Genomic DNA, 12,813 nt, shown 5'->3' on the forward strand with positions numbered 1-12,813 from the left:
ACTGTGACACTAGCCTGAAGCCTCACTTAGCCTAGTGCACTGTCACCACTCTACCACACCATCAAGACTATCCTGCCAATTCCCATGGCAAAATAGCAGTTACGGAGTGGTACCACCGGACAACCACAGTCATTCTTATGGGATGGCTCACTCATTCATTTGACAGATTACTACTGTATTTCTTTTTTCTCTTGCAGATGTGTGCCAGACATCACTGTGCCATCTTATACTGAGCAAAACTATAAACGCAACATGCAACAATTTCAAAGATTTTACTGAGTTACAGTTCATATCAGGTAATCAGTCAATTTAAATCAATTCATTATGCACTAACTTGTGGATTTCACATGACTGGGAATACAGATATGCATCTGTTGGTTACAGATACCTTTAAAAAAAAGTAGGGGCGTGGATCAGAAAACCAGTCAGTATCTGGTGTGACCATCATTTGCTTCATGCAGCGCGACACATCTACTTCGCATAGTGTTGATCAGGCTGTTGATTGTGGCCTGTGGAATACTGTCCCACTCCTCTTCAATGGCTGTGCGAAGTGGTGGGATATTGGAGGGAACTGGAACACGCTGTCGTTCACATTTAGATCCAGAGCATCCCAAACTTGCTCAATGGGTGACATGTCTGGTGAGTATGCAGGCCATGGAAGAACAGGGACATTTTCACCTTCCAGGAATTGTGTACAGATCCTTGCGACATGGGACTGTGCATTATCATGCTGAAACATGAAGTGATGGTGACCAATGAATGGCATGACAATGGACTTCAGGAGCTAATCCCTGTATCTCTGTGGATTCAAATTATCATTGATAAATTGCAATTGTTAGTTGTCCGTAGCTTATGCCTGCCCATACCATAAACCCACCACCACTATATGGCAATCTGTTCACAACATTGACATTATCAAACCGCTCGCCCACACAATGCCATTCACGTGGTCTGCAGTTGTGAGGCCGACTGGATGTAGTGCATTGTGTTGTGTGTCAAAACTGCACATTTTAGAGTGGCCTTTTATTGTCCCAAGCACAAGGTGCACCTGTGTAATTATCATGCTGTTTAATCAGCTTCTTGATATGCCACACCTGTCAGGTGGATGGACTGGAAAAGGAGAAATGCTCACGGACAGGGATGTAAACACATTTGGGAGGAATGGAATAAGCTTTTTGTGCGTATGGAACATTTCTGGGATCTTTGATTTCAGGTCATGAAACATGGGACCAACATGTTGCGTTTTACATTTTTGTTCAGTTTACTTTAGTAGCAATTAGCATAGTTAAGGACCGTCAGTAAGAAAGCTGAGGTAAATTGTTACCTTCTCAGCTTTAAATCAACATCCGCCACTGATCACAGCAAAACTGTAAATACAGTGGTACACTATTGTACAGTAGCTCCATTACAGTAGTAGTGTAGATAGATATACAGTGGCTTGCGAAAGTGTTCACCCACTAAGGCATTTTTCTTATTTTGTTGCCTTACAACCTGGAATTTAAATATTTTTTGGGGGGGTTTGTATCATTTGATTTACACAACATGCCTACCACTTTGAAGATGCAAAATATTTTTTATTGTGAAACAAATAAGAAATGAGACAAAAAAAAATGAAAACTTCAGCGTGCATAACTATTCACCCCCGCAAACTCAATACTTTGTAGAGCCACCTTTTGCAGCAGTCTTGTGGTATGTCTCTATAAGCTTGGCACATCTAGCCACTGGGATTTTTGCCCATTCTTCGAGGCGAAACTGCTCATGCTCCTTCAAGTAGGATGGGTTCTGCAGGTGTAGAGCAATATTTAAATCATTGCAGACTCTGGGGCCTCAGAACAGGTGTACATGTACTGAGATCATGTGACAGATCATGTGACACTTAAATGACACACAGGTGGACTTTATTTAAGTAATTATGTGACTTCTGAATATAATTGGTTGCACCAGATCTTATTCAGGGGCTTCATAGCAAAGGGGGTGAATACATATGCACACACCACTTTTCTGTTTAGAATTTTTTTTAATATATATTTTTTTCTTCATTTCACTTCACCAATTTGGCCTTTTTTGTGTATGTCCGTTACATGAAATCCAAATAAAAATCAATTTAAATTACAGGTTGTAATGCAACAAAAAAAAGGAAAAACGCCAAGGGGGATGAATGCTTTTGCAAGGCACTGTAGGTCACAATGTGTGGTCTATTGGCCAGTTATAAGATGGCAGGTCACCATGCAAATCATTTTGGGACATGGCCGCAAAGCAAGATAGTGTTTACTACACGCAATGCCCCCCTCTCTCCAGACCCTCTTACAACTCTTTGCTCCTGTCTGCTCACTTTTAAAAAATTGACCAATAACCACATTGTGTCGGTCCCTCCCTAAGTACAGTACAGTGGAGAACATTGTGAAATGTTTACTCTCAGCCTGAGAATGAATGTGCACATTAGACCCTCCAGTAACGGAGGCCGAGGGCAGAGCTGGCCTTCCAAAGCTGGCCTCAAGCCTATATACATTTACAATCTGTAAATTTAAGACAGACAGAGAGAACACATTGCACATGTAAAATAAATCCTAACTTATTCAGGAATGTCACCATAATTCTCAGTAAAAAAGAATTAAAAGCATATTTCCCTGAACCCCAAGAGAGTAGAGATTGTGGGGGAATGTTATTTTAGGCTTAATCTCTTGACATTTCTGGTCTCTTATAAAGAGATCCATCCCCAAAAACCAGACACTGTAATCCAGATCCTAGTGTAGATCAGCACTCCTACTCTGTGTTGTTTTTTTTAAATACGGGCCAAGGCTCTTTGTTATTGTTTCTGCTTTACTTTCCCTCTTTTCCTCCTCTAGTCTGATAATAATGTGGCAACACTGGTACAGGTGTAAACATCGGCGTCGCCACAGCATCTGGAGAGGGACTCTGGGAGAGTGGCAGGGACGTGTCAGAATGCTTGATAGAAACTCTGTTGATGTCACCATCAGGATATTGACTAGCTGGTGCTATTCCCTATCTGTATATAGCAACAAACTCAGGAGAAATATAAAATGGAAACGAACACTGGCGCTTGGGAATGAACAGAGGTTCATTAGGTTTTCCCACATAACATTTCAAGGCCAAATGGAAATGGCCTTATCTTCATTTTTTTTAAACATTAGGGAGTAAGAGAAACATAACACATGGTGGAAGAAATGTGTCAAATAAACATGTTGACTAAAAATAGACGTTGAAAGGTAGGAAGATAGAGAAATACTTTAGCAAAATGTTTGCAAGATGAAGACATGGACATTTTAGTTGAACTAAAGAGGCCTTGTTCAAATCAAATGTTACTTGTCCTATGCTTCGTAAACAACAGGTGTAGACTAACAGTGAAATGCTTACGTATAGGCCCTTATATACACAATGAGTAACGATAACTTGGCTATATGCACGGCAATGGTGGTCAGTGATGTTAAAGATGAGGGAGGATGATTTTAAAAAATTTATGAGCATGGCCTTACAGCCCATTGGATGACTGTCAATTATATTCCATTCACCCAGCTCAATGTAGCATCGATAGGTTTAGGATACTACATGATACTCAAATTTTCTGTGTGCCTATCATGAGGTTGCTACATCCTAGCCTATGAACGAAAGTTTACTACGTAGGTGCACATATTGAGAGAAAAATTTGAGTAATCAAGGTGACAGACAGTGAGACATTCAATACCGCCTTGTGCACTCTTGCCTGCATCTAGCTGATCTAGTGTGGAATCATTAGTGCAACAGTTGCAAACGAGTTTCTATTGGAAAAATTCAGGTACATTTATCCCTGTTTAATTTTTTTGCTTCTGTTTTAGAACAGTTTTTAAACAGAATCAGCTAAATGAATACACCCCTGATCACATGCAAACACAATTCACTTTCATAGCAGCCACATACAAACAGCATGATCAATTTGACACATACGCTCTCTCCTCCTCTCACCTTTCACTTGTGGACTTCAGTGCACATCACATAAGCTGGCTGTGATCAGGCGAAAAAAAACATTTCAAAGCAAAACTTTCATATTTGGTATTTTATTAGGTTGCCCATTAGCTGTTGCAAAACCAGCAGCTACTCTTCCTGGGGTCCACACAAAACAGGAAACATGACATAATACAGAACATTAATAGACAAGAACAGCTCAAGGACAGAACTACATTAAAATGTTTAAAAGACACATGTAGCCTACACATCCATACATACAGGGGATTTTTTTTTTTTTTATCCGTTATTTTACTAGGTAAGTTGACTGAGAACACATTCTCATTTGCAGCAATGACCTGGGGAATAGTTACAGGGGAGAGGAGGGGGATGAATGAGCCAATTGTAAACTGGGGATTATTAGGTGACCGTGATGGTTTGATGGCCAGATTGGGAATTTAGCCAGGACACCGGGGTTAACACCCCTACTTATACGATAAGTGCCATGGGTCTCGCAAGGGGCACAGAAAACATGAATGGATGGAGATGTCTAGACTTAGCCGTTTTTCGGAACTATTTTTGAAACCTTCCATAAATCACTCAGGCCGGCCCCCATTGATAAATGGCCGTAGTAGGGTGCTCCCATAGCGGGCATGAAGATTAGGAACCCCGGTAAATGCATTTAGAACCGTTTTTTTTTTTTTTTTTCATTTTGGGTGACCAGGTGCAGATTTTCAATCACCAGTTGCACAGAAAACATCCCATCCGAAAGACGGCACCCTTCACAGGGCAGTGTCCCCAATCACTGGCCTGGGGCATTGGGATATTTTTTTAGACCAGAGGAAAGAGTGCCTCCTACTGGCTCTCCAACACCACTTCCAGCAGCATCTAGTCTCCCATCCTGGGACTGACTAGGACCAACCCTGCTTAGCTTCAGAAGCAAGCCAGCAGTGGGATGCAGGGTGGTATGCTGCTGGAAATGGCTACCTAAATATGATCCCCAATCAGAGACAACGATAAACAGCTGCCTCTGATTGGGAACCATATCAGGCCACCATAAACATACAAATACCTAGACTTACAAAACCCTAGACATACAAAAAACCCTAGACAATACAAAACCCCTAGACAATACAAATACAAATGTCCACCCAAGTCACACCCTGACCTAACCAAAATATAAAGAAAACAGAGATATCTCAGGTCAGGGCGTGACAAATGTTTCTAATAAAAATAAGAAGTGATGCAGTCGGTCTCAACTCTTAGCCAAGAGAGACTGGCATGCATAGTATTTATACATGTCCTCTGATTACAATGAAGAACAAGACATTTCGCTCTGCTCTGGGCCATCTGCAGCTTAACTAGGTTTTTCCTTGCAGCACTCAACCACACGACTGGATAATAATTAAGATAAGACCTAATCTAGAGCCTGCAGAAACTGCTTTTTGGAGTGTGGTGTCCAGTGGCGATTTTAGCATCTATATCTTGGTGGTTCAAACAAAAAAAACAAATAAATCGATGCATGCCAGCAAAGCCACTGCACAACACAACACTAAACAAAACATGGTACAGCTTAAACAAATGTGGTTTCTACTGACAATAGAGATGTACAAACTATGGCCTAAGGGGACAAGGAGCAGAATTCAGAAAATTGTCCATTCTTGCAAGTATTCTCCCTGTACAATAGGGGTAAATAAGCAGACAATGAAAGCTCTTACAATATTCAATGTTTACATTTCTCTAAAATAGGCTATAGGCGTCATTCCAAGTCAGAATAGTAGGCTAAATTATGAGGGGGAAAAGGACCAAATTATTAGGGTGAGGAACATGGGCTACTAACAGTGTAGTGTCCCCATAAGTGACAGAACACTGAGCCAATCACGGCGCAACTAGAGAACAATTGTCACGACTTCCGCCGAAGTTGGTCTCTCTCCTTGTTTGGGCGGCATTCGGCGGTCGACGTCACCAACTTTCTAGCCATCGCCGATCCACTTTTCATTGGTTTTGTCTTGTCTTCCATCACACCTGGTTCCAACTCCATCAATTACATGTTGTGTATTTAACCCTCTGTTCCCCCCATGTCCTTGTCCGTAATAGTGCTTATGCACGGTATGCTGGTATGTACCAGGTTTTGTTTGACCCATTTATTTTGTATTGTTCTGTTGACGGTGGTTTGTGGTTATTAAACACAACCATTGTAAATCAGTTTCTGCTCTCCTGCGCCTGACTTCTCTGCCACCAGTAGCATCGCATTACAGAATTACGGACCAAAACTATGGTGTCAGCAGGAGCAGGTACCCCGGGTATCGGGGCGGAGGAGCGCGTCCGGGAGCATGCAGCAATGCTACAACATCTTGGCACCACCATGGACCGCGTTGTCCAGACAATGGACCGCTGGGAGAGACAGGGACTTCTTCCAGCACCTCCACCAGCACAACCGGGGTCTCCACTGAGCTCCCGTCTTTATCCTGGTCCCAGTGGGATTTGTCTCTCCCTGCCCCAGGAATACGATGGGAAGGCTGCGAACTGCCAGGGGTTCCTGATGGGAAGGCTGCGAACTGCCAGGGGTTCCTTCTACAACTGGACCTATACCTGGCCACCGTCCACCCGGCTACGTAGGGCCGTGAGAAGGTATCCGCCCTCGTCTCGTGCCTCACCTGGAAAGCCCTGGAGTGGGCCAACGCCGTGTGGAGAGAGGGAGATGCAACGTTGGACCAGTTTGAGGAGTTCACCCGCCGTCTTCGACCACCCGCCCGAGGGTAGAACGGCTGAGGCAGGAGACGAGGAGCACCCAGGAGTTCGCCCTGGAGTTTAGGACCCTGGCTGCCGGTGCGGGATGTAACGACAGGGCCCTGATCGACCATTACTGCTGCAGTCTGCGCAAGGACGTCTCTCGGGAGTTGGCCTGCAGAGGTACCACCCTGTCGATGGGGCGATTGTGCGATAAATCTCCTGGTAGACGCTGCACTTCCCAAGAGTCACGTGTATCCACTCTCACAGGCGGAGACGGAGGCTATGGAAACATATGTCTCCGAATCCCTGCGTCAGGGGTACATTCTGTCCTCCACTTCACCCGTCTCCTCGAGTTTATTTTTTGTGAAGAGGAGGGAAGTCTACGCCCGTGTATTGACTATCCGGGTCTGAACCAGATCACTGTGAGGTATTGTTACCCGCTACCACTCATAGCCACAGCGATTGAGTCAATGCACGGGGCGCGCTTCTTCACCAAACTAGATCTCAGGAGCGCTTACAACCTGGTGCGTATCTGAGAGGGAGACGAGTGGAAGACGGCTTTCAGTACCACCTCAAGGCACTATGAGTACCTTGTTATGCCGTATGGGTTGATGAATGCGCCATCAGTCTTCCAAGCCTTTGTAGGTATAGTGTATATTGATGACATTCTGATATACTCCGCTACACACGCCGAGCATGTGTCCCTGGTGCGCAGGGTGCTTGGTTGCCTGTTGGAGCATGACCTGTACGTCAAGGCTGGGAAATGCTTGTTTTTCCAGCAATCCGTCTCCTTCCTAGGGTATTGCATTTCCACCTCAGGGGTGGAGATGGAGAGTGACCGCATTTCAGCCGTGCGTAATTGGCCGACTCCCACCACGGTAAAGGATGTGCAGCGGAGCTTAGGGTTTGCCAACCACTACCGGAGGATTATCCAATGTTTTGGTGAGGTAGTGGCTCCCATTACCTCACTGCTGAAGGGGGGCTCGGTGCGTTTGCAGTGGTCGGCTGAGGCGGACAGGGCTTTTAGTCACCTGAGGGCTGCGGTGCTCTCTCAGCGCTCGGGTACGCCACCGAAGCTCCACCCCTGTGCCTTCTTCTCGAAGAAGCTCAGCCCGGCGGAGCGATACTATGACGTGAAGGACCGGGAGCTGTTGGCTGTCGTCAAGGCCTCGAAGTAGTGGAGACACTGGCTTGAGGGGGCTAGACACCCTTTTCTCATCTGGACTAACCACCGCGATCTGGATTACATCTGGGCAGCGAGGAGACTGAACCTTCTCCAGGCAAGGTGGGCCATGTTTTTCACCCGTTTTGTGTTTACCCTGTCCTACAGACCAGGCTCCCAGAACGTGAAGGCAGATGCATTGTCCCGGCTGTATGACACAGAGGAGTGGCCCATGGATCCCACTCCCATACTCCCCGCCTCCTGCCTGGTGGCACCGGTAGTGTGGGAGCTGGACACGGACATAGAGCAGGCATTACGTGCAGAGCCCGCTCCCCTCCAGTGTCCCGCTGGGCGTCTGTACGTCCCGTCTGCTGTTTGTGACGGGTTGATTTATTGGGCCCACACGTCACCCTCCTCTGGTCATCCTGGGATCGGTCGGACAGTGCTCTGTTTGAGTGGGAGGTACTGGTGGCCAACCTTGATCTTCCACTCTCACAGGGTAACACTGCGATCCTGGTCGTTGTGGATCATTTCTCTAAGTCCTGTCGTCTCCTGCCTCTGCCCGCTCTCCCTACGGCCCTACAGTCTGCGAAAGCCCTGTTTACACACGTCTTCCGGCACTACGGGGTGCCTGAGGACATAGTGTCTGATCAGGGTCCCCAGTTCACGTCTAGGGTCTGGAAGGCGTTCATGGAACATCTGGGGGTCTCGATCAGCCTTACTTCAGGGTTTCACCTCGAGAGTAATGGGCAGGTGGAGAGAGTGAACCAGGATGTGGGTAGGTAATAACTAAATATACACTATGTAAAAAACAGCTCTTCCCCCGCAAGGAACCGGTCATCTCAAAAACTAAAGCAAATATGATGCTTCTGCCCATCACCTGTTACATTTGGTTGAGTTTTCAACTAACGGGAATTCAACTTGAACCCAACAAAAACATGTTACAATATCATTTGATTGGTTATAAGTTGGGTGAAAAAAAAGACCAAAGGCCCTTCACTTGATGACTTTTTGCAAATCCAATCAGTTTTTCACATTGACTCAACGCCATCAGATATTTTTTTGGGGGAGATGAAATGACATGGAAACATTGATTCAACCAGTTTTTACCCAGTGGGCTGTTCTTGGTACATTTAAATACGAGTTTCCATATAGTTTTTTTATTATGTACATTATTATTTTATTATTATTTTGGGTATTATTTATTATTAGTATTATTTTCAGTTGACTGTTTACAGACCACCCTGAAAGCACTGATTGGTCTGAAAACACTGTATACAGCGTGCAGTAGAATGTGTCGATCACTTGGTTGACAGGGGTAGGCTACTGTAAAACGATAAACTGTCCTGTCCTCAAGTGTGAAAGCTCGCCAAAGAAGTATAGTTTTGTCTATCGTTATAGTTATCGTCGTCCGTGGTGTGGGTGAGCCTGAAGGGCATGCAAAACTTTGCAAGTCATAGTTTTTATATAGGCTACATGAACAGATTTGGAATAAACTTGTGAAAGAGGAATGCGACAAAGGGATCATTTTGCCCAATGATGGTAGGACAAAATAGGCCTACATCAATGGAAGAGTTGTCCCATTCATTCTATAGTCTTAAACCATTTATCAGGGTCGTGAACGGTCCGCAGATCAGACTGATGACATATGATCCGAACACATAATAGTTCACACAGCTGCTTGGAGAGCTGATCACTGTGACCATATAGTAATGTGTAAAAGGTATTGACCTAAGGGTTGCTCTATTGCCTGGGGAAAGTGAACTGAGCTGCCGGGCAAGTTGAACCTGCTCTGAGCTTGTCCCAGCTGATTCATTTAAACAACAAAAAATGAAATTAGCAAAGAATTCCAGTAGGCTCAAAATGATCTTTCTGGTTCATCCCATTGTTTAAGTGAAAGACAGAAAAATGTATGGCATTTATGGTAGCCAGTCAAGTTAAGCCTACTATGTGGTTTCCCCATTAGGAAGGTGATATATATATATTTTCTACTGAATTCAAGTAGCCTAACATTTGGGGCTACACTAGGGCTTTTTTTTCCAATCCTGCTACTGATAACGCAAGCAGACCACGACCCCCTATGTCCTATTGCTCTCAGGCATGAGCTGCGTGTCGAACGTAATTTTACGCTTGAGCAGCCTATCATACAGCCGGCATGCTTTAAGGCCCAGGTCACATTAAAATGAATAGGAGCGTTTCGCACAAAGTTATGTGATGTAGCAGGCCAGTACAAAATCTATTTTTTAAATACTGCCTGACTTGCAGTGCCTTTTGGACCTTAAAGATCGAATCTGCATTTGGGGAAACAGTTCGCCCCAGCGCCTTTGTTATTATTTTTGTTTTGTTGATGAAACTGGAAAGAGGAGCATCTGGCAGCGTGTTCCCCCAAAAAATTGCAGAACATATTCTGATGTTCTATCACTTTAAGGAGCCTAGCTTTAATGTCGATCCCTGTGTTGCCTTTTGTATTTTTAATCATCTGGTATGAAATGTAGTCATTTTCTCGTGTTAAGCCCAACATTTCACGAAGCTATACAAAGTGTTGCAAAGCTGGAATTATTAAGACTGCTGGCTGGTGGCAATAATGTAAATTCTTGTTCGCTAATTCAAGTTGGAAATTCAAAATACATTTTCGATGCAAGAGCGTACCAATCAGCTACCAATTCATTTTTTTGGAATATACAACTGTCCTGTATAGGCCACCTGAACCTGCATGACATGAGCCATCCTCATGCACTCTCTCCCAGCTTGGATAGAAAGTTGTGGTGGACAGAAGCAGTCCTCAGCAGGCTCCTGAAGTCCTCATTTTCTGTCTGCAATGTTTTCACCACGACCTGTAGGTCCAGGTTGCGGGCACGACCGTTTTCGATTCTGAGTTATTGCCAACCAAGACAGTCTCTCCTGACTGTGCATTATACTCTATGTCCATTGCGCTGCACATAATTCAAACTTAATCTTGAATGATGCATGTCGAGATATACCAGAGACAAGGTACTGTTGATATTGCAACCACACAATTCAAAATGCCGGTTCAGACCGTTCACCAGTATGATTAAAATCGCTAACCACTGTATTTGTTCAAGAACTGTTGTCAGCTAACGATGATCATCTGTTTGCATCTACCAATTTGTCTGTCCAGTATCCAGAAGACCTGTCCACAGAGCTTCCTATACAGTTAGTCTCTTTCCGTAAAGTGTTGAGGCCGGCAATTAAGGATAATGAGAGGCTCAATTAAAGATGTTGCAGAACTGCTGTATTTGAAGCACCACTCCCTTCTTCCCAGTTACCCTGATGTTGCTATGGCAATCAAGCTGTTTATACGATCCCTTTAATTGTTGCGGAGAGATTGTTTTTTTTTAAAACAAAAACTCATAAAGAACTACCTAAGAAAAGTAGGCATATTTCAATCTGATTGAAATACATTTCATGTTCAATCAATCGAGTTCTATTTTGCTACTTGTAGGCTACTGTCTGAAGTTAGTCTCAATATACTGAACAAAAAATATAAATGTATAAATGCAACAATTTCAAAATGTTTACTGAGTTACAGTTTGTATAAGAAAATCTGTCAATGTAAATAAATTCATTAGACCCTAATCTATGGGTTTCACATGACTGGGAATACTGTGTTGGTCACAGATACCTTCAAAATATGTAGGGGTGTGGATCAGAAAACCCGTCAGTATCTGGTTTGACCACCATTTGCCTCATGCAGCGCGACATCTCCTTCTCGTAGAGTTGATCAGGCTGTTGATTGTGGCCTGTGGAATGTTGTCTCACTCGTCTTCAATTGTTATGCGAAGTTGCCGGATATCGGCAGGAACTGGAACACGCTGTCATACACGTCAATCCAGAACATCCCAAAAATGCTCAATGGGTGAAATGTCTGGTGAGTATGCAGGCCATGGAAGAACAGGGACATTTCCAGCTCATTGGGGCTGTACACTGTCATGCTGAAACATGAGATGATGGATGTGGATGAATGGCACGAAAATGGTCCTCCAGAATCTGATCACAGTATCTCTGTGCATTCAATTTGCCATAGATAAAATGCAATTGTGTTCGTTGTCATAGCTTATGCCTGCCCATACCATAATTCTACCGCCACCATGGGGCACTCTGTTCACAACGTTGACTGTAGCAAACTGCTCTCCCACACGTCGCCTTACACGTGGTCTGCGGTTGTGAGGCCGGTTGGACATACTGTCAAGTTATCTAAAACAATGTTGGAGGCGGCTTATGGTAGAGAAATCAACATTCCATTCTCCAGCAACAGTTTTGGTGGACATTCCTGCAATCAGCATGCCAATTGCAAGCTCCCTCAAAATTTGACACATCTGTGGCATTGTGTGACACAACTGTACATTTCAGAGTGGCCTTTTACTGTCCCCAGCACAAGATGCACCTGTGTAATGATCATACTGTTTATTCAGCTTCGTGACATGCCACACCTGTCAGGTGGATGGATTATCTTGGCACAGGAGAAATGTTCACTAACAGGGATGTAAACAAATGTGTGCCCAAAATTTGAGAGAAATAAGCTTTTTGTTTAGTGAACTTTTCTGGGATCGTTTATTCCAGCTCATGAAACACGGGACCAACACTTTACATGTTATGTATATTTTTTTCAGTGTATATTTCATGATATGTACCCTAACATCTGTGATTTAATGCATTTGTATTGGGTAAGCATTGGAACAAGTCTCAACCTCAATATTTGCAGACATAGGTGGTAATATCTCTCTAGGAGCTGATCTGTCCTCACTATTGTGAAATAATTCTAACGTTAAGGTACGATTTGAATGGATAAAGCTGATCCGAGAGCAGAGTTCCGCTTCTTTCCATCCTGTCAGTGTCGACACATGCTACAACAACACACTTAGCGACCCTTCTCTCTTGCGTGATGTTTTGGGAAATGCATGTTACGTCTTCTGCCGTTAAAACACTCGTAACCTAAGTTCCATCTCTATCGGGAAACC

The sequence above is a fragment of the Oncorhynchus clarkii genome, chromosome 1 (genome assembly GCF_045791955.1).
Source record: "Oncorhynchus clarkii lewisi isolate Uvic-CL-2024 chromosome 1, UVic_Ocla_1.0, whole genome shotgun sequence".
NCBI classification, from domain to species: domain Eukaryota; kingdom Metazoa; phylum Chordata; class Actinopteri; order Salmoniformes; family Salmonidae; genus Oncorhynchus; species Oncorhynchus clarkii.